Genomic DNA, 18541 nt, shown 5'->3' with positions numbered 1-18541 from the left:
ACTTTCAGACCGGAAAACAAAGGTATTACAGACATGTATCTTTTCGCGACAAACGCATCGAACGCGTGCGATTCCGCGAGGTCCTTGGTGGCATTTTGTAGGAGCACCTACATAAAATAGTCTGCACATGTTGGGAAGATAAAGACGTATCTCAAGATCAATCGGAGTCACAAATTAAAACATCTGTTACCATCTTGACAAAAACGCAAATATAGTATACCTTAGTTCACTCCTGATTTCAATATCGCCTTCTTGGTCGGGGTGCGACCACAAAAATAAATTTAGAAAGCTTGATTTGGCTGCAAAAGAAAAAAAAACGTTTTGGGCCGAGTAAAAAATTACCCGCGCTAAGCACAAAGCTTCATTATTTCAAATGCACAGCATCTTCACTATCACTGATATCTTTTATAGGAATTTAGCAATAGTTATGTATTCTCAAATGAAACACAATACATCACAATGCTATAAAGACATGTCCATAAAGAGCATATATATAACCTAAAAGTAACATTTATAACAAGATTAAAATCCATACGAACTACGTAACACAAAAATTATCGTACCATAGTTCTGACTTTTTCAATAAACACGAAACCAAGTTATAATTATCTGGCCATAAAGTATGTCACTACTAGCATTCAAGAAAATACAAACCCTTATTTTCTTGGCACGAAAGATTGTGCGTTTTTTCTTCTTTATTTTCTTCAGGGACCATGTGACACGTTTGACACGGGCTCTTTGTCAAAGTCTTTAGAAGAATAACGTCTCAATCACTCACTCATTCAGGCATGTATTGATTTTATGTGCGCCTCATAGGCACGTTCTGCCTGAATAAACTACTTCGACCTCGACGTTGATATCTGTATAAAATATATTGCAAAACTTCGCTCCAGTTTGCGACCTAGATTCCTTGCCGTGCATATTGTCATGTAATGGTGACAAGCCCGGTAACCGCAAGTAAAGACACTGCCGTTGCACTCGAATGAAATCATTTATTTGGCTGACTTGCGCCGGCAAAAGAACTGAACAACTCGGCGGCGGTGATTGCGGCAAAAGTGCTAACTTGTCATTGAAGTACGAATTCCGTCACATCGACACACGCTCAATTTAAAAGTGGCGAGGAAACATCTAGGTAAAGTCGTAAACGGTGACTGGCACAAAATAGAACATTGCAGAAGCATACGGCGAGGAGCCGGTGTTTTGCTTCCTCAACGTTGGCAAGGACAGGCTCTTTGGGCAGCTGGGCTTTGAACTGCAGAAGAGTTCCGCTCTTTCTTTTCTTACTACGCTCTCTGTTTCAACAGTTCCTTCGTGCAGTCTTGCTACGTCGTTAGCAAGACTCGTGGTTTTTATACCACGTTCGCACTTTTCTGTCAAAGGCGAAGAAATCGTTTCGAAGTTTCAAGGTGTCGTCGCAATTTTTAAATGCGGCCACTCGTACATAATGGTGTAGTCAGTCTTCTGGATCTTTTCTCGGGTTGTCGTTGAACATAGGGCACTGTTGGGGCTTGTGGATCACAACCGGTACTGTAGACGGGGCCATTGCTGATGATGAGGACTTTTTCCGATGTTCAACGTGGTCCGGCAGCAGACAGTATTCATGTTGGAGCCCTTGCAATCGGCGGCTGGTCCGGTGGCCTGTAGGCTGGTCACCCGAGGCGGCAGGAACAGGGCTGTAATCGCTTGAAAGGGTAGACGGGAACACGAAGGGTAGCCTATCGACCATGTCACGTAATGATGACAAGCCCAGTAGCCACAAATCAAGACACTGGCGCTGCATTTCAATGAAACTATTTATTGGGCTGACTTGCGCCCTCAAAATAACTGAACAACTCGGTGGCGGTGACTTCAGCAAACGTGCTCGCTTGTTGTCGAATTACGAATGTCGTCACTTTGGCAAACGGCACAATTAAAGGCGGCGACGAAACATCTCAATAAAGCCACAAACTGTGACCAACGCCACCTCGAACATTGCAGAAATATGCTCAGGTGTCCGGAATCTTCAAGACACCCTCGGCGCATCTTGCGCGACAAAGAAAATAAGGATAAACCTGCGTCTCGCCACAACGAGAATGAACAAATACAAATTTGATCCGCGTGCCAGAATCGGATGATAAGGCCGCATGCCGGAGACTATCGAAAAAATGAACAAGTAATGATTTGAACGGTTAGTGGCAATATCGGCGATAGGGAAACTGTGGTTACCTGCAAAAATTCTAGCCAAAACAGAACTAAGTTCGAAGTTGAAAGGAAAATACGCATATTGAAAATCAATTATACTGAGCATTATCATAAAGTTCAGCTCATTACACAAAATATTTTATGGACAGTTAGTGAAACTAGACCGGCAACTCAATTTTAAATCTGCAACGTAGACTCTTAATCCCGACTCTTAATATAATATTATATATTATTAAAAAATATATAATTACTTTAGGTTTTTTGCTGCAAATAATTTTGGGCTATGACCTTCGTTTTTTTTTTCTTTTAACGAGAAATAAAACTGCATTTATCCTAAGAATAAAAAAAACATAATCAGATATCAAAATACAAGTAGACCTAAAAAGATGTCAGTAGAATTACAAAAGACGTATTCCGACGTCAATATACACACGCATAAAGTTCTCTTGCTAACTGAGGAGCCAAAGTTAGCTACGCTATTGCTATTAACCTAATATGACCTATATGTGGTAGACTAGCGCATATAATACCTTATCAGGCAAAAATGACAAAATTTATATAATGGAAATGAATGTCCCGTCTCCGAGCCGGATCCTCATCAGCTCTCATACGCTTTACTACACACCTTTTCTATAGTCCTTTACACCTGGGTATCAGTATTATTACCTCTGACGTGGACATTTTTATTATAATCATCAGTTGTCCCTTCATACGGCGTCCACCTTTCAGCGATAAAGCTTACCTTTGACCAAGCCGTAGAAACGTGGCGGCGTGGCCATATTTCCATTTTAAAGAATCTACCTTATTTTGGAGCTCCCATCAATACCGCAATATAATGTTATCTGTAACGCAATTCAACACGCCGACTAATCACTTCTCGGCAACGTCACATGATAAATAGCACATGAACCCCCCCCCCCCATGCTTGGCTGACAAACAAAAACCTTTGACTTTTGTGATTCCTCTAACGACAGCCAAATATTACATTTGATTCTCGTATGACCGGTGTTATTAAAAAAATTAAGTAGAGCTCTGAAGCAAACGCCCAAATATGTGGGCACACTTCTCAAAAATTAAGACGGTAAAATTCGAAGCCGTCTATATATACCGCCACAGCAAACCGCAAATCAGATTTTCATCATCATCATCATCCTGACTATACCCACTGCAGGGCGAAGGCCTCTCCCATATCTCTCCAATTAACCCGGTTCTGTGCAAGCTGCATCCACTTGGCCCCTGTGAACTTTTTAATCTCAAACGGTCATCTAACTTTCTGCCGCCCCTTGCTACGCTTTCCTTCCCTTGGAATCTAGTTCATTACCCTAGGCGACCATCGATTATCGTCTCTTCGCACTACGTGTCCTGCCCATGCCCATTTCTTGTTCTTAATTTCCATTAGAATGTCCGTAACTTGAAATATTTCTCTGACCCACTGTGCATGCTTCCTATCTCTTACGGTTACCCCTACCATTTTTCATTCCATAGCCCTCTGAGTTGTCCCCAACTTAAGTAGAATCCCCCTGATTAGACTCCACGTTTCAGCCACATAGGTAAGTACAGGTAAGATGTAACTGTTGTATACTTTCCTCTTCAGGGATACCGGTAAGCTTCTAGTCATAATCTGTGAGTACTTGCCAAATGCGCTCCATCCCAATCTTATTCTTCTTGTTATTTCTTTTTTATGGTCCCGATCTGCGGCTACTACCTGTCCTAATTAAACATATTTGCCTACTACTTCCAGTGCTTCGCTACCTATCGTAAACTGCTGTTCCTTCCCGAGCTGTTGAACATTACTTTGGTCTTCTGGATATTGATTTTTAAGCCTACCTCTCTACTTTCCTGTCTAGGTCATCAATCATTAGTTGCAGTTCATCCCCCGAGTTACTTAGCAAGGCAATGTTATCAGCAAATCGCAGATTACTGAGGTATTCTTCATCTACCCTTATCCCTAACTGCTCTCATTCCAAGTCTCTGAACACTTCCTCTAAGCAAGCTGTGAATAGCACTGGGGAGATGGTGTCTCCTTGCCTGACACCTTTCTTTGTGGGAATTTTGTTACTTTCTTTATGCAGAACTATGGTTGCTGTGCAGCCACTATATATATCTTCCAGCACTTTCACGTACGGCTCATCTACCCCCAGATTTCTCAATGCCTGCATTACCGCCGAGGTTTCAACTGAGTCAAATGCTTTTTCGTAATCAATGAATGCTATATATAAGGGCTGGTTATATTCCGAGCATTTTCCTACCACCTGTTTGATGGTATGGACATGGTGGATAGTTGAGAACCGTTTCCGAAAACCTGCTTGATCCTTTGCTTGATTGCAGTCTAAGGTTGTCCTGATTCTATTAGCGATTACCTTAGTAAATACTTTATACATAACAGACAGTAAGCTGATTGGTCTGTAATTTTTAAGGTCCTTAGAGCGCCCTTTCTTATGAATGTGGACTATGTTTGCATTCTTCTGTGGTTCCGGTACCGTCGATGACACCAGACACTGCGTATTCAGGGTGGCCAGCAAATCAGATACCGTTTGCTTTTTGGTGTCCGGTCACGCACCTCTATTCGTTCGAATGCGCCTTCCTACAGTACTCTGTGCAGCTATCATTCACTACCAATTTTGGTTATATTTAGCGCCTTGCACGTTTACACTTCAGTATAACATCAAGCCAAGCATGACTCAGAAACCGTACGACTTTCCCTAATTTGCAGCAATTTTTCTGGAATTCCGAGTAGCTTGCTCTGAAGACATCGATGCGCAATCCTGACTAATAATGAAAATTTTATAGTTGCAGCGTAGAGTTCTCATTTTTAATGGGCGATACAGTATTATCTCTAAACATCCCTCTCCTCGTCGCTTCTTATGTAAGCAGCCGGAGTCGACATGATGCCGATGGAGAACACGGGCGCTCGATTGGAAGCCGTTTGTGCGTGGGCTCATTGATGTAATCACGTCCAGTAATCGCTTTCTTTGGAGAAATTCGATTAAACATTCCGTGCAGTTACCTTTACCACTCAATGATCATACTAGATCTCATTTTCGTTATTCGCTAAAAACAAAAACTTCAGAAGTTTCTAATAAAGCACCCTACCGTTATCACAATACTCACAACATTCATATTCAGTGTAGAGGTTTTTCAACCAATGGCAAAAACAGCAAGCGCAGAGCGAGTGATCTCACACTCATGGCGGATCTGGCTTGCGTCACTGTATTTTAATCCATTTTATTTTGCTATACTCAGCACCTCTGACTGAACGACCATGAACTTGTACTTTCACCCTGTTCTGAATCACAGGCTTTTGGAGAGGTGCGTGAATCATAAGTCGGTCACCGATGTCAATTATCTGTGCACACGGAAAATATGCTTCTGTGGAAGATTGCACAGCATGTTTATGGCTACAAACACACAGCAATTTGAAAGCTTAGCTTTTTAATGATGTTTACAGCTCTCACAATTATATTCTGCAACCTAGACCTCTTCGGCTTCACGTTACTCTGAATCAGTATTAAAATCTGCATTCCCATTAGTTCTAGTACCGAGTGCTTAGTTGTGATGCATTGTTAAAGCAAATGCCTGCTGCTACATCACTAAAAAAAGTGACCTTCTTAAAGACTGCATTTTTAACTAGTAAACATTATAAAAGTGGTTCTTATTCGCCATTACATTTATCTCTTGTATAAAAACATACTTCACAGACTCCATCAGAATGGAGTCTTTGTCCTAGCATCGTGAACAAATTTGCTCTTGTTTTAGTGACGATGGCATAGGAGTCTACGCTGAAATCATAGTGACTGGCTAGTTGGTTTTGCGTACTCGAAATTTCAGCGCAGCTGTAACAGGGGCAAGAGGAGAAGGACGCGAACACAAGCGCTGACTAATAACTGTGTTTCATTGCCCTGAACAAGCTTATATAGGTCCAACCTCAAGAGAACTCGCCTTGTACTGTGCGTCTTGCATCCTCTTGTACGATCCAAGTCTGACGATTGGTGCTAACACGAATAGAGAACACTTTTCCAATATAAACAAACAACAAAGGGGGTAGGGGAGGCCACTGAAGCAATTCCAAGAGCTTAACACGTGTTGTTAAAGTCTGATATTTCTTGATACGAGTGTAACCAATAAATAGTTTTTTTAATATGCCTCTTAGTTTGTTTTGTTTACAGTAAAAAAGGCGCTATTTCTGCTATGTCTCTGTGTGGGCACCCGACCAGCATTATTTTGCGTTACACCTCCATCAAAACGCTGCCGCAGCAGTCATCATCAATTCCAGGTAGTCCGACTCAATAGCCGAGCGTCTGAACAATTCAGCTATCACCACGGGAGTACTTTTTCCACGCGACACGCAATTACCCACGTTTGTAGCAATAATAAACTATCTAACTTAAAATCTGCGATTTCCCTTTTGTTGCCTAAAGTAGGGCTTTAAGTGTCTATATACCTTAGACACTTAAAGGCAATAACGTAAAGGCACTTAAAGGTAATAAAGGCGCAATAACTTACGAATCATGAATACCTTCTTCAGCAAACGGAAGAACCGGAAATGGACATGGAAAAGTCCTAACGGAGAGACTAAAAATAAAATCGACTTCATAATGTGTTCAACCCCCGCCATTATGCAAGATGTAGAGGTAATCGGGAAAGTGCGATGCAGTGACCACAGGATGGTGAGGTCCCGAATTAGCCTAAATCTGAAAAAGGAACGCAAAAGATAGGTAAGAAAGAAATCCATCAATGAATTAGCAATGAGGGGGAGGGCAGAAGAGTTCAGGATCTCGCTACAGAATAGGTTTTCAGCTCTAACTGAGGATGGCGACATTACCCTAGAGGCAAGGAACAATAATTTCAGAGATATCATTACTGAGTGCGCGGTAGAAGTAGGCGGTAGGATAGTTAGAGAGGATACCGGCAAGCTGTCTAAGGAGACGGAAGTTTTGATTAAGAAACGCCAGAGTACGAAAGCTTCCAATCTAACAGACCAGATCGAATTGGCCGAGATATCAAAGCTAATCAATAAGCGCAAGGTGGCCGATATAAGGAAGTACAACATGGAGAAAATTGAGCATGCTGTAAAGAACGGGGGAAGCCTTAAAGCGGTAAAGAAGAAATTGGGCATAGGCAAAAACCAGATGTATGCAATAAGGGACAAGGCGGGCAACGTCATCACTAATATGGAAAAGATAGTGAAAGTAGCCGAGGAGTTCTATACAGATCTCCACAGTAGCCAAAGTAGTCAGGACCGTAATGAGATTGGCGGTAGGGAAAAACAGTCAGACGTTCCACCAGTGACGAAGGACGAGGTCAAAAAAGCACTCGAAACTATGAAAAGGGGGAAATCAGCTGGAGAGGATCAGATAACTACAGATTTGCTGAAGGGCGGGGGGGATATCGTGCTAGAAAAACTGGCCACCCTGTATACGCAGTGCATGGTGTCATCGACGGTACCGGAACCATGGAAGAATGCAAACATTATCCTCATTCACAAGAAAGGGGACTCTAAGGACCTTAAAATTACAGACCAATCAGCTTACTGTCTGTTACGTATAAGGTATTTACTTAGGTAATCGCTAATAGAATCAGGACAACCTTAGACTGCAATCAAGCAAAGGATCAAGCAGGGTTTCGGAAACGGTACTCTACTATCGATCATATCCATACCATCAATCAGGTGATAGAAAAATGCGCGGAATATAACCAGCCCTTATACATAGCATTCATTGATTACGAAAAAGCATTTGACTCAGTTGAAACCTCGGTGGTGATGCAGGCATTGCGAAATCAGAGGGTAGACGAGCCCTACGTGAAAGTGCTGGAAGATATATATAGTGGCTGCACTTCAACCATAGTTCTGCATAAAGAAGATAACAAAATTCCCATAAAGATAGGTGTTAGGCAAGGAGACACAATCTCCCCAGTACTATTCACAGCTTGTTTAGAGGAAGTATTCAGAGACTTTGAATGAGAGCAGTTAGGGATAAGGGTAGATGGAGAATACCTCAGTAATCTACGATTTGCTGATGGCATTGCCTTGCTAAGCAACTCGGGGAATGAACTGCAAATAATGATTGATGACCTAGACAGGAAAAGTAGAAAGGTAGGCTTGAAAATCAATATGCAGAAGACTAAGGTAATGTTCAACAGCCTCGAGAAGGAACAGCAGTTTACATTAGGTAGCGAAATACTGGAAGTAGTAGGCGAATATGTCTACTTGGGACAGGTAGCAACCGCATTTGGCAAGCACTCGCAGATTATGACTAGCAGCTTACCGGTATCGCTCAAGAGGAAAGTATACAACAGTTGCATGTTGCCTGTACTCACCTATGGGGCTGAAACGTGGAGGCTAACCAAGAGAGTCCTACTTAAGTTGAGGACAACCCAGAGGGCTATGAAACGAAAAATGGTAGGGGTAACATTAAGAGATAGAAAGCGAGCAGAGTGGGTCAGAGAAATAACTCAAGTTACCGACATTCTAGTAGAAATTAAGAAGAAGAAATGGACATGGGCAGGACATGTAGTGCGAAGAGAGGATAACCGATGGTCGCTGAGGGTAATAAACTGGATTCCAAGGGAAGGAAAGCGTGGCAGGGGGCGGCAGAAAGTTAGGTGGGCGGATGAGATTAAGAAGTTCGCAGGGGTCAAGTGGATGCAGCTAGCACAGAACCGGGTTAAGTGGAGAAATATGGGAGAGGCCTTCACCCTGCAGTGGGTATAATCAGGATGACGATGATCATGATGATGATGATACCTTAGATTCCCCTTTTTTAAAGCGGCAGCCTTAGAGGTTCAACAACGCAGAAAGAGCTTTGTAGATGTTTGGCCCTCTTTTTCAGCACACTCCGGGAAGGCGGTAGTTGTAGGTGATATGAGTGGTCACGCATTAATCTGTGGGCTGTTATGGAGTCTGAATTGCTGAATTCCCAGGAACTGCTAATTTTCATAGCGTTTTCGGAATATGAATGTGGAGTCTTGGAACCTTGGGTCAGACATGCTACACATTGGCTATGCTGGCACTATCGCAATCTTTTTAAGTGGGGCTTTCTCTCTGTGTCTCTCCTGCCAGCTAGGACAGCACTCATCGAGTCCCCTTATGGAGTCTACTTGTCGTAACGTTGGCTCGGCTTGCGAACTGAGGTTCCTCCTCTACCCTGTTCAGTGCTTTTTCTCTACTGAACGAAAACGCATCTATACCAAAACGTTTTGGTTCGACACAGTAGCCAAAAAATATGTTTGTTTTCGAATGACCCGGTCACCAGCCTACAAAAGCACAAAAAGTTTGTAGCCTCATGCCAATGGCATCGCAAAACGCATTTGTCGCGCCATTAAGTAGCTGACGTCTACTTTTATTCCTCCAGTCGACGACACTTGCATCGACACTACGTTTGTATTTCTACACTTGCGCGTTATACACAAGTGCTAAAAGATACCAGCAAATCTTCGGCATGCTCTGTCAACGGCCGCTGCAGCTTTGTTCCAGATACATTTTTGCCACAGTATTCTCTACAGCACTTTCTCAAAAATACTTTACTTTATGCTACCTCAACAAAAATGCAATCAAATCTTCTGGAAAGGATGTTCCGTCCTCATTACCATACAAGTGGTTCCCCGCCCTCTAAGAGCGTTAAGGTGATCATGTGCATGCCCCAGGCTAACAAATCAATTCCCGCGTACCTTCCCTGGCACATATACAGTTCTTAAGCTAACACCTGAAATGGACAGCTGTGTGGCCGCTTCTGCTTCTCTTTATCAACGGTACCGAGATATTTCACGTGTAGGGCTTGACACAAATGGCTCGTTTTCCCTTCACTACTGTTTACAATAAGGATAGTCATTTTACTGTTAAGACATTTTCGTATGCATAAGGTGTAGCCTTCATCTTGATCAGTAAATACTAACATCTGCTCTATTCTGCGCCATTGACGACAACCTTTTTCCCGAGTGCAATAGCACACATTCCGGATAATCTCTATCGAAACTCTACCGACAGGCGTATATGTTTCTAATCGCAGATGGCACCAAGTTTCAAGCCAGTCTCTGCTTCATTTTTAGCACACATTTCGCTCTCGCCCTTATGCATCCTGTGTAGTGCTGGAATTACCTTCAACATGTAATTTTGTGTGCTACACACGTGCGCCATTGAACATTTATGTGCACTATATCGCGCTGAACAATAGAGCGGGTCATTACTTTCACATCCTGTCCGCGTGAAAGGAAAATGGTAGTGTTTAACCCTGGTTGGTTGGTTTGTAGGGTTTAACGTCCCAAAGCAACTCAGGCTATGAGAGACGCCGTAGTGGAGGACTCCGGAAATTTCGACCACCTGGGGTTCTTTAACGTGCACTGACATCGCACAGCACACGGGCGCCTTGCTTTTCGCCTCCATCGAAAAGCTGCCGCCGAGGCCGGAATTCGATCCCGCGTCCTTGGGAACAGTAGTCGAGCGCCGTAACCACTGCGCCACCCCGGCGGGGTGTGTTTAACCCTGTACAACGTAATTAGGCCAACGCACTAGCTAGGTACACCGTATTGAATTATTTGTCTTTCTTGAAACGGGCAGAAAATTGAGTTCTGCATTTTACATTTGAAGGTATTTTTAATACACGTTTGATGTCTGGTCGAGTTAGACACCTACGTTGTGAAGGATTAGATTTTTCTGAAGATAGTTTCAAGTTTGCAACTCAGTGTTAAGGAAACAACGTTGGTAATATTATAGTCGAGGAGAACCGCAATGCAGTCAAGGCATTTCGCCTTCACCGTTACAATTTAGAAAATGTTCTTTATCACCCCGTGGGTTCGTGTCATAAATCGTGAGAAAAAAAAACGACTATATCGCGTAGTATAAAATGCTCGCTCAGGTTTCTCTTGGACAGTTAAGTGCTTTGTCTTGAATTTTCACAGTTACCTCTGCTGATAAAAATCATATTTTCGTCAGAATTCCTTTCATTCGCACAGCAACAAAGCCTAATTCCACCCCCCAGAAAAGGCGCCAAAGACGCGAGTTTCCCACAGGTGGCCAGAATCTCATTATAGGCGGCATGAAAGCTGAAACTCGGGCAACCTGATCTTTGTTTGAACCGTTAGGAGCGGTCCACAGGATATTGCAACGGAAATGTGAAACACATGGAGCGGGCTTTCGTTGTAACTGAAGTACTTTCTTGGTCTCTGGATTTATTTTTTATACACGATTACCCCGCTAGTGGCGGCAGTTATTGGCCTGCCACGTGCACCTGTCGTAACATGTAGGCGGCGAATTACGGGACGATAATTGTGGTTGTGAAAACCTTGTGTAACGCTTTTTTATCCCATGTCTGTTCCTCACCCTATATTGTGCTTTTATTGACAAAATTCAAAAAATGTAAAGCACAAAGAATTCGGTTGTGTATATAGTCACCTTCAGTACGGCATAGAGCGCAATACGCAGGATTCATCTAGTGCCGTTGCGCATAATTTTTGGAACAGCTCTCCAGCGTTGCATTAGGAGGAATCTGAATACTTCGAGGTGAGCATCTTCATATTTGCTTTCAAAATTATTTTAGAGGCATGCCTCTGCAATGAGGGGCTAAAAGGTCTAATATCGTGGTATGATTATTGCTGAAAAGCACTTGCCATTTCGAAGTTGTCACCAAAACGATAACTTTGAATCTATTAAATGCAAACAGCGTGCGTTTCTTCCTTGTTTTTGAGTTTCTAAGCTGTAATGTGTTATAAGACACACGCTCTTAATGTCACCCAATCTCCATTACATATATCTGAAAGCTACATTTTAAGCAAAAGGTTATATTACTTGCATAAAAACAAACATCCTTGCCTCTCCACAGGTAACTTCACGGTCAGAACGGCTGCTTTAGTGGTGACCTAGGGGTCAAACGCACTCATAAATATTATTGTATTGTGATAATAAATCTTGCAATAAAATACTTGCATTTTGAAGCAATAAGGAATCTCTCACACAAAAAACGTTTTCGCTGGCCGAAACATTAGCGTGCGGCAGTAATATTTTCACGATGTACTAAGAGTAAAACAAGTAAAAATATCTATAAAAGTTCTTGATTCATGTATGAATTCAGTGTCTCACTCACTAGTTTCTACTGTCTACTGTTTTAGAGTCCAACGCTGTTTTTGAGCCCAACGAGGACACATGCCTGTGAACCAAAGTAACGGCAACCAAAGCGCATAACTTCCATATCGGCAGTAGTCTCGAACCGTACCTGTCGATGTGAAAGTTCCGCTTTAACTGTTTTATCTGCGCTAGAGAAGTAAGGCGATAATTCATATTCATTATGCCTTTAGGCCAAAATTGCCAGACGTGAGGGCCAGAGACTTTCGACCGCGATAGTACGTAAAGAGGGCATTTTTTTTTCTATATATGTCACTCATCTGCTGTAAATAAGCGCGGCGAGACCCGGTAGAAACGTTTTTTTCTCCGAAAGTATTTCAGGCACATAAACTTTGTTGCCTTCTTTTTCAGAACCATTATCATGCACCTCAAAATACTTTTCATTTTCTTTGCATTGGCAGCCACCTTTTGCGGTAAGTATACATTCCTTATAATCCTAAAAACATGTATGTTATTGACAAGATGGCTGACCAGACAAAAGTGGTTGCAAGTGGCAATATAGAAGCTTTTTCTTTTGAGGAATCTTTCGGAGGTCTGTTCTCCATAATTAGGTAGAAATTTATTGATTCATTTAACATTAATCGAAATGCTGCAAAGCGGGACACAAACAACAACAGAAATCAACTAAGAAATTTATATTAAACCATTTATTAGGGAAGGAGGAAGGCGTGCGCAGATATTACTTGTCTACTCGAGATAGGCGCTACACTTATACTTGAATCTAACGAGGGCCACGGACGGCAAAAAAAGAGGTCCACACTGCCTCTTCTCCTGTCATCCACGCTGATTTAATGATATACGTATACACTTAGCCCTTGTTATTATGCGTGTGCCGTTGATAGTTTACTTCACGACTGTCCTTATTTACATAAGGCGGTACAATTTGCACATACAGAAGGTAAGAAATAGTGGAGACAGCCTACATAAACCGTCAAGTAAGCTGTTTCAAAGTTTAGTTTATAAGATACATCAATCACATGCTCAACCAAGCCGAGTGATAACAAGACCCATAATACCTCCAGGTATCACGATAACCTTGCATATAATTACTATATTACAGATACAGCACGGCAGGGGCTGCCTTCCTTGTGGACTATTTCACATTATGAATACCGTAAAGGCCTTTGTGAAACTTGTACCGCTTCTGGAGTTAGGCAGGACAACAAAGAAATGTTGAGGCATAAATGCAATGATCTTAATAAATGCTTTTATGACTTATGCGCCCGTAACCCTGGCCATTTAGGAATTCCGTTTAGCAGCATGGCCATCTCTTTACCAGGAACACCCGTAAAAATAATTGTCACTCTCATATAAACAGTTACATGTTATACTGTAACGAAACCAGGAACTGCAGTTGAGAACCGCCTGCATTCTGCTGCTTTATTTCGCCCTTCAAAACTTATCGATTATTAAAGCTTTTTGATGTTTAACTGTTGGCTTCTAAATAAGATGCAATTAACAATTCCTTGACCATGAAAAGAGAAGAAAAGTGGAAAGGCTTTCATCCAGGCATTGCTCCAGCATTTGGCTCCCAGAAACACTAGTTCTTCGTGGACTGGCATTGTGCACTGTTATAGGAGAAAAATAATTACAAAAGCGGGTTTAGAAGCAAGGAATCGCATTATTACGACTGAACTGACGTTACACAACCAAATGCAGCCAAAACATGCAAAAAGCGTTTTGTCTCCAACATAACGATTCTTATTCCTCATCGCGGTGGCTCAGTGAGGTAAGCGTTGGTACTATGAAAGGGACACCAGGTGACCCCGGGAAGAGGTGCCGCTTTTGGGTTAAGGGGAAACAAAGCCCTCCTGTGCTCTGCGATATAAAAGCATATTAAACACTCCCGGATAGTCGAAATTATCTAAAGCTCTCTTTTCCTGCATCCGTCATGGTTTCAGTCACTCTGGGGCGTTGAGTCCCATAAACTAGTCAGTGAAACAAGCTAGCTCTTCTAGAAATCCTCAACTTCAAGGCTAATATATTAAGTAGCTATACTTTACATGTGCAGGCGCCTATCGTTCGCCTAGTGCCATATCATGCCTTTTATGGTATGAGCACTAAGATAAAAGAAGAATTCGGTTTGGTTTGCTTCAACAGGTTCACCGTCCCAAAGCGACTCCGGCTCTAAGCGACGTAGTAGTGGAGGGCTCCTGAGATGTGGACTAAAGGGGGTTCTTTAACGTGCACTGGCATCGGACAGCAGACGGGCGCCTTGCGTTTAGTCTTCATTAAAAAGCAGCCGAGGCGACATGGATTTATTGCCGCATGAAACGCCCTGAGCACTGCACCACCGCGGCGGGGCCAAGGAATTACCTTCCTGAGAAACATTTTGAGGCGCCAAGTACAACGACATATTGAGATAGCTTTCCTACTTCGGCACTCTTACTTTCAGCCTCCTGCGAAGAATAAATTTTGCTACGTAGTTGCTGGAACCTTTTGATTCGGTCTGTTTGCTAAGGGCGCATCAAATTTTTGTTACCACAATTGCTTCCCATAAGTAATGTTGTACATTTATCCTTCAATCGCCTACCACAATACGTTCGTTTTGGCAAGATGACCTCGCACTAATTTTTCAGACCTCTTCACAATTACTATGAAACATATTAGAGTGATCTTTTTTAGCTGCTTTACCTACTGAGTATCTTCAATACTACATACGGTTGTTGTGTTGAAAATATAGCGAATTACAATGTTCTCAACTCCACAGATCACATTTGCAGTAATTGTAATGATTCAGTTCGGCAGTGACTGATTCAATCAAATTTTTATATTAACGGCTCTTATAAGCGAAGAGCTTTTTATAGTGAAGTTTTTTCTGTATCTTTAGTGAACATTTGTTATGGTTTGGTTTGGTTTGGTTTGTGGGGTTTAACGTCCCAAAGCGACTCAGGCTATGACAGACGCCGTAGTGGAGGACTTCGGAAATTTCGACCACCTGGGGTTCTTTACCGTGCACTGACATCGCACAGCACACGGGCACATTGCTTTTCGCCTCCATCGAAAAGCGGCCGCCGAGGCCGGGATTCGATCCCGCGTCCTTGGGAACAGTAGTCGAGCGCCCTAACCACTGCGCCATCCCGGTGGGGTTGAACATTTTTTATATTAGGCAATAAAACTGCTAAGCTTATATGTCCTTATGATCATATTGGCTATATGTGCAGTGCTGTATTCATTATGACTCTTACTTAGTTCGCAAAAAAATTTCGCATTCAATGATTGCTATGTTTCATATGCATGGCGCATGCGCTAATTATTCAAGTCAACAGTGTTAATTTTTTGATACAAATATATCTATTCCAGTATTCCAAAGCTGCTTTTTGATTTGTTTTAACTTTGCAGTGGATGCCAGCCAGCCCAGTGCGGCTTCAACGCAGCCGAAAGCTATGAGTACTGATGACTTCTGGACCTGCCTTAAAAACATCGCGTCACTTGCTTGGAGCAAAATTCAGTCATATATGGGTTCGTCGTCCCGATAATGCTGAGAGTATCGGCACAAACATTACTTAAGAATGAGAACATTTACATTGTCAAACAACTAATCAACAGATTGGCTATGTGTTCTCGTCTGTAGTTTTTCATTTTGTATAGCTCAGTAAACGCTTTGCAGAAATTTTAGTGTCTCATAAATGGACAACCGTCAAAATAAATTTTCGTCATCAAACGCTCTGCATACCTCTTTATTTACTCGTTCATTCAACATCGTAGTAAAATCAGTAACTGATACTACTGTGCTACTCACTGCAAAAATCTCACGTGAAGAATTTCAACAGGCATACGAACAACGCCTTATGTTTCCTTATCTCTACAAATTGAGTCATTTAGAGAATTTTGTACCACGTGTTGATTACAAACAAACGACGAATAAGAAATGTGTTAAAATTTCACTAATATGAGAAAAACCTTACCGATATTGTTATTCGCCGAAAGGTAATTGTCCGCCTCAGTTATGGCTGCTTAAGATCTGTATCTTTTAGTTTGTGTCAAATGTTTGGTTTTGCATCGTGGTGCAGCTCAGATCTTGCTTGTGCACGAGAACAAATATCCCCAAACGATCCAATCTGATTCTTTTCTAATAATTTCTTTGAAGCTCCGAGATGGTTACCTCTACTTATATATATTACTGGCAAAAAGATCTATTCGATGGGTGTTTTTGATGCTATCTAGTTCGTCCGACATTACACCTTCTTTTGAATCACCAATCACCACCAAATCACTAAAAGTAAAAGACGTTATGCGTAGGAGCTCCAGTAACTTCAGCCTAATACGCATATTTAACTTTTATTACTGTAAGGGGGAATATCTTTGAGCTCTAGATATTAAACTACTGTAAGTTTTTCATTCTCAAATATCAATCTACAATTATGAGGAATTTGTTTTTTTTTGCAGTAGATAATTTTTAAGATTTGATACTCTTAATTTTAGGATCTTTCCTACCTGGCATCCTTTATTTAGTTACGTCGGAAATAAGTATCTTTCTCATATCGCGTTCATGCTGTCTGTTGCAGCAGTCGTCATATGCTGAGAATAGAGAGAAATCGAAAGTGTTTATTTATGTTTCACGAACTAGGAGCTGTTTATTATTCATTTGTGATTTTACCAGTTATGAGAGCTGTTATCATTCTTAGCGAATTGTGCATATTCTAGGCGTAAGTCTTGCAGCTTTCGCAAAAGAAAAAAAAAAAGGTCAGTAAGTGTTGCGCTGCATTCCATACCAAACACTTCTGAGGTTTTTCAGCCATTTAATGTAAATTGAACATGTATGGACCGCAATCTGCTCATTATAAAACAACATTTTGTCCTTATGATGTCAGGCCGATTAGTTGTACAGTTCAGAAAGCCTCATTTGCAAATCCTATATTGAGCAGAATATTTCCTCAAAGCAGCCATATTCGCTTGCTGTTGTTCTTCAGCTATCGGCAAGTAATCATTGTAATGATTCGATATTTCTCTGAAGGGCTATTATTGCGGGTTTTTGTATAATGTCCTGAATATGGAAAATTAGATTAAGTTCGTAATTCAATCGTTGCTTGCTCGCCCACCTTTTATGGGACAAAATTTTTGTTTAAATTACCTAAGCATCCTGGTTATAAATTTGCGTTAGGAATTTTTAACTCTGTCTGGTCACGTGCGGATTAGTACGCGAATGATGTTTGGTGTTATTGCACGTGACATCGGTTTCTTGCATTATTACTCAAGGCCAGTAATATTTCAAGGCATTATAAAACTTTCAGCAAGGAATATGTTTTTAAGTTTCTTCCTGCAAAGAAACATAGAGAGTACGCCACCATTTGCGTTGAAACGCACCCAGTGACCTTCGCATGAACAAACGAATTTTACGAATACGAAAACGATTCCATCCCAGCAAAGAGACATTTGGAGTTCGCTTGAGCTGCGGCTCTCTTTAGAGGTCCCCTCGGCATGTATGCACGCTGGTACTCGATTAGGAACAAATTCCTTAAGTTGTGCCTCTTGCATTCTGCACGCATTCGTTAGTAAAAATCTGCCCTGTTGTGTGAGCTAACCTCCGATATGGATATAACACCGCGGTAAAGCAAGCTGAACAAACATGCATATTTTGCCTAAGGTTAGCATGCCAACGTACGTAAAACGTTCCTGTGGTTAACCTCTGCTTAGCTCTTTGTCTGGATTTCATACGACACAAAATATTCGTTTGGCGTGGTTATGTTCCTTGTTGCTCTTCATCATCATCGCTTTCGCTACTGTCATCATATCAACTCAATACGCCGTCATTATCATCGCTACTAATATCATCAATATTATCACAAACCGCACCATTTTTGTCATTAGTACTGTCATCCTAACGCTAGACAAAAGAATTACAATCTGTTTCTAATAGGCCGGCGTCGAGTAGTAGTTCGCGCTCTCGAATGGAAATTGCAAGAATAGTAATCGGGTTTACGCTGGAGAGGTCTTCGTTTTTAACTGTCTCTACAGTCTTTTTTTGTAGCCACTATAGCCACATTTTCTGTGAACACTGCAAGGTGTTGTGAGCCAATATTTGTGGTGCATGGTCTTGGTTATGTCCACAATTGTCCTCCGGATCGTTGAAGGCCAAGCGTGGGCCGTAGTTGACCTTTGCTCCACGTGGGGTAGTGAAGCTTTCGCTTCAAAAGCCTTCCAAACTCTTCGAAAACTCGGCTACTTCATCTCACCTCGAAATCTCGGACAAGTATGCCGACGAATCGGTGCCCTGCTTTTTCACCTGCAAACTGCTAAATGGAC

The 18541-nt window shown here is 41.9% G+C and overlaps 1 long non-coding RNA gene across 1 annotated transcript; it reads left to right on the top strand.

The window, feature by feature from the left end:
- The first annotated feature begins 11582 nt into the window (after positions 1-11582).
- LOC146195386 (uncharacterized) lies at positions 11583-15951 on the top strand. The gene is made up of 3 exons (XR_014705558.1): positions 11583-11677; positions 12647-12708; positions 15638-15951. It is a non-coding gene; the product is annotated as an uncharacterized LOC146195386 (long non-coding RNA).
- Positions 15952-18541: the final 2590 nt, after the last annotated feature.

The sequence above is a fragment of the Amblyomma maculatum genome, chromosome 3 (assembly GCF_055883805.1).
Source record: "Amblyomma maculatum isolate TAMU_Amacu chromosome 3, ASM5588380v1, whole genome shotgun sequence".
Lineage (NCBI taxonomy): Eukaryota > Metazoa > Arthropoda > Arachnida > Ixodida > Ixodidae > Amblyomma > Amblyomma maculatum.
Note: the sequence above shows the minus strand (reverse complement) of the source record. Positions and strands in the feature narration are given on the sequence as shown.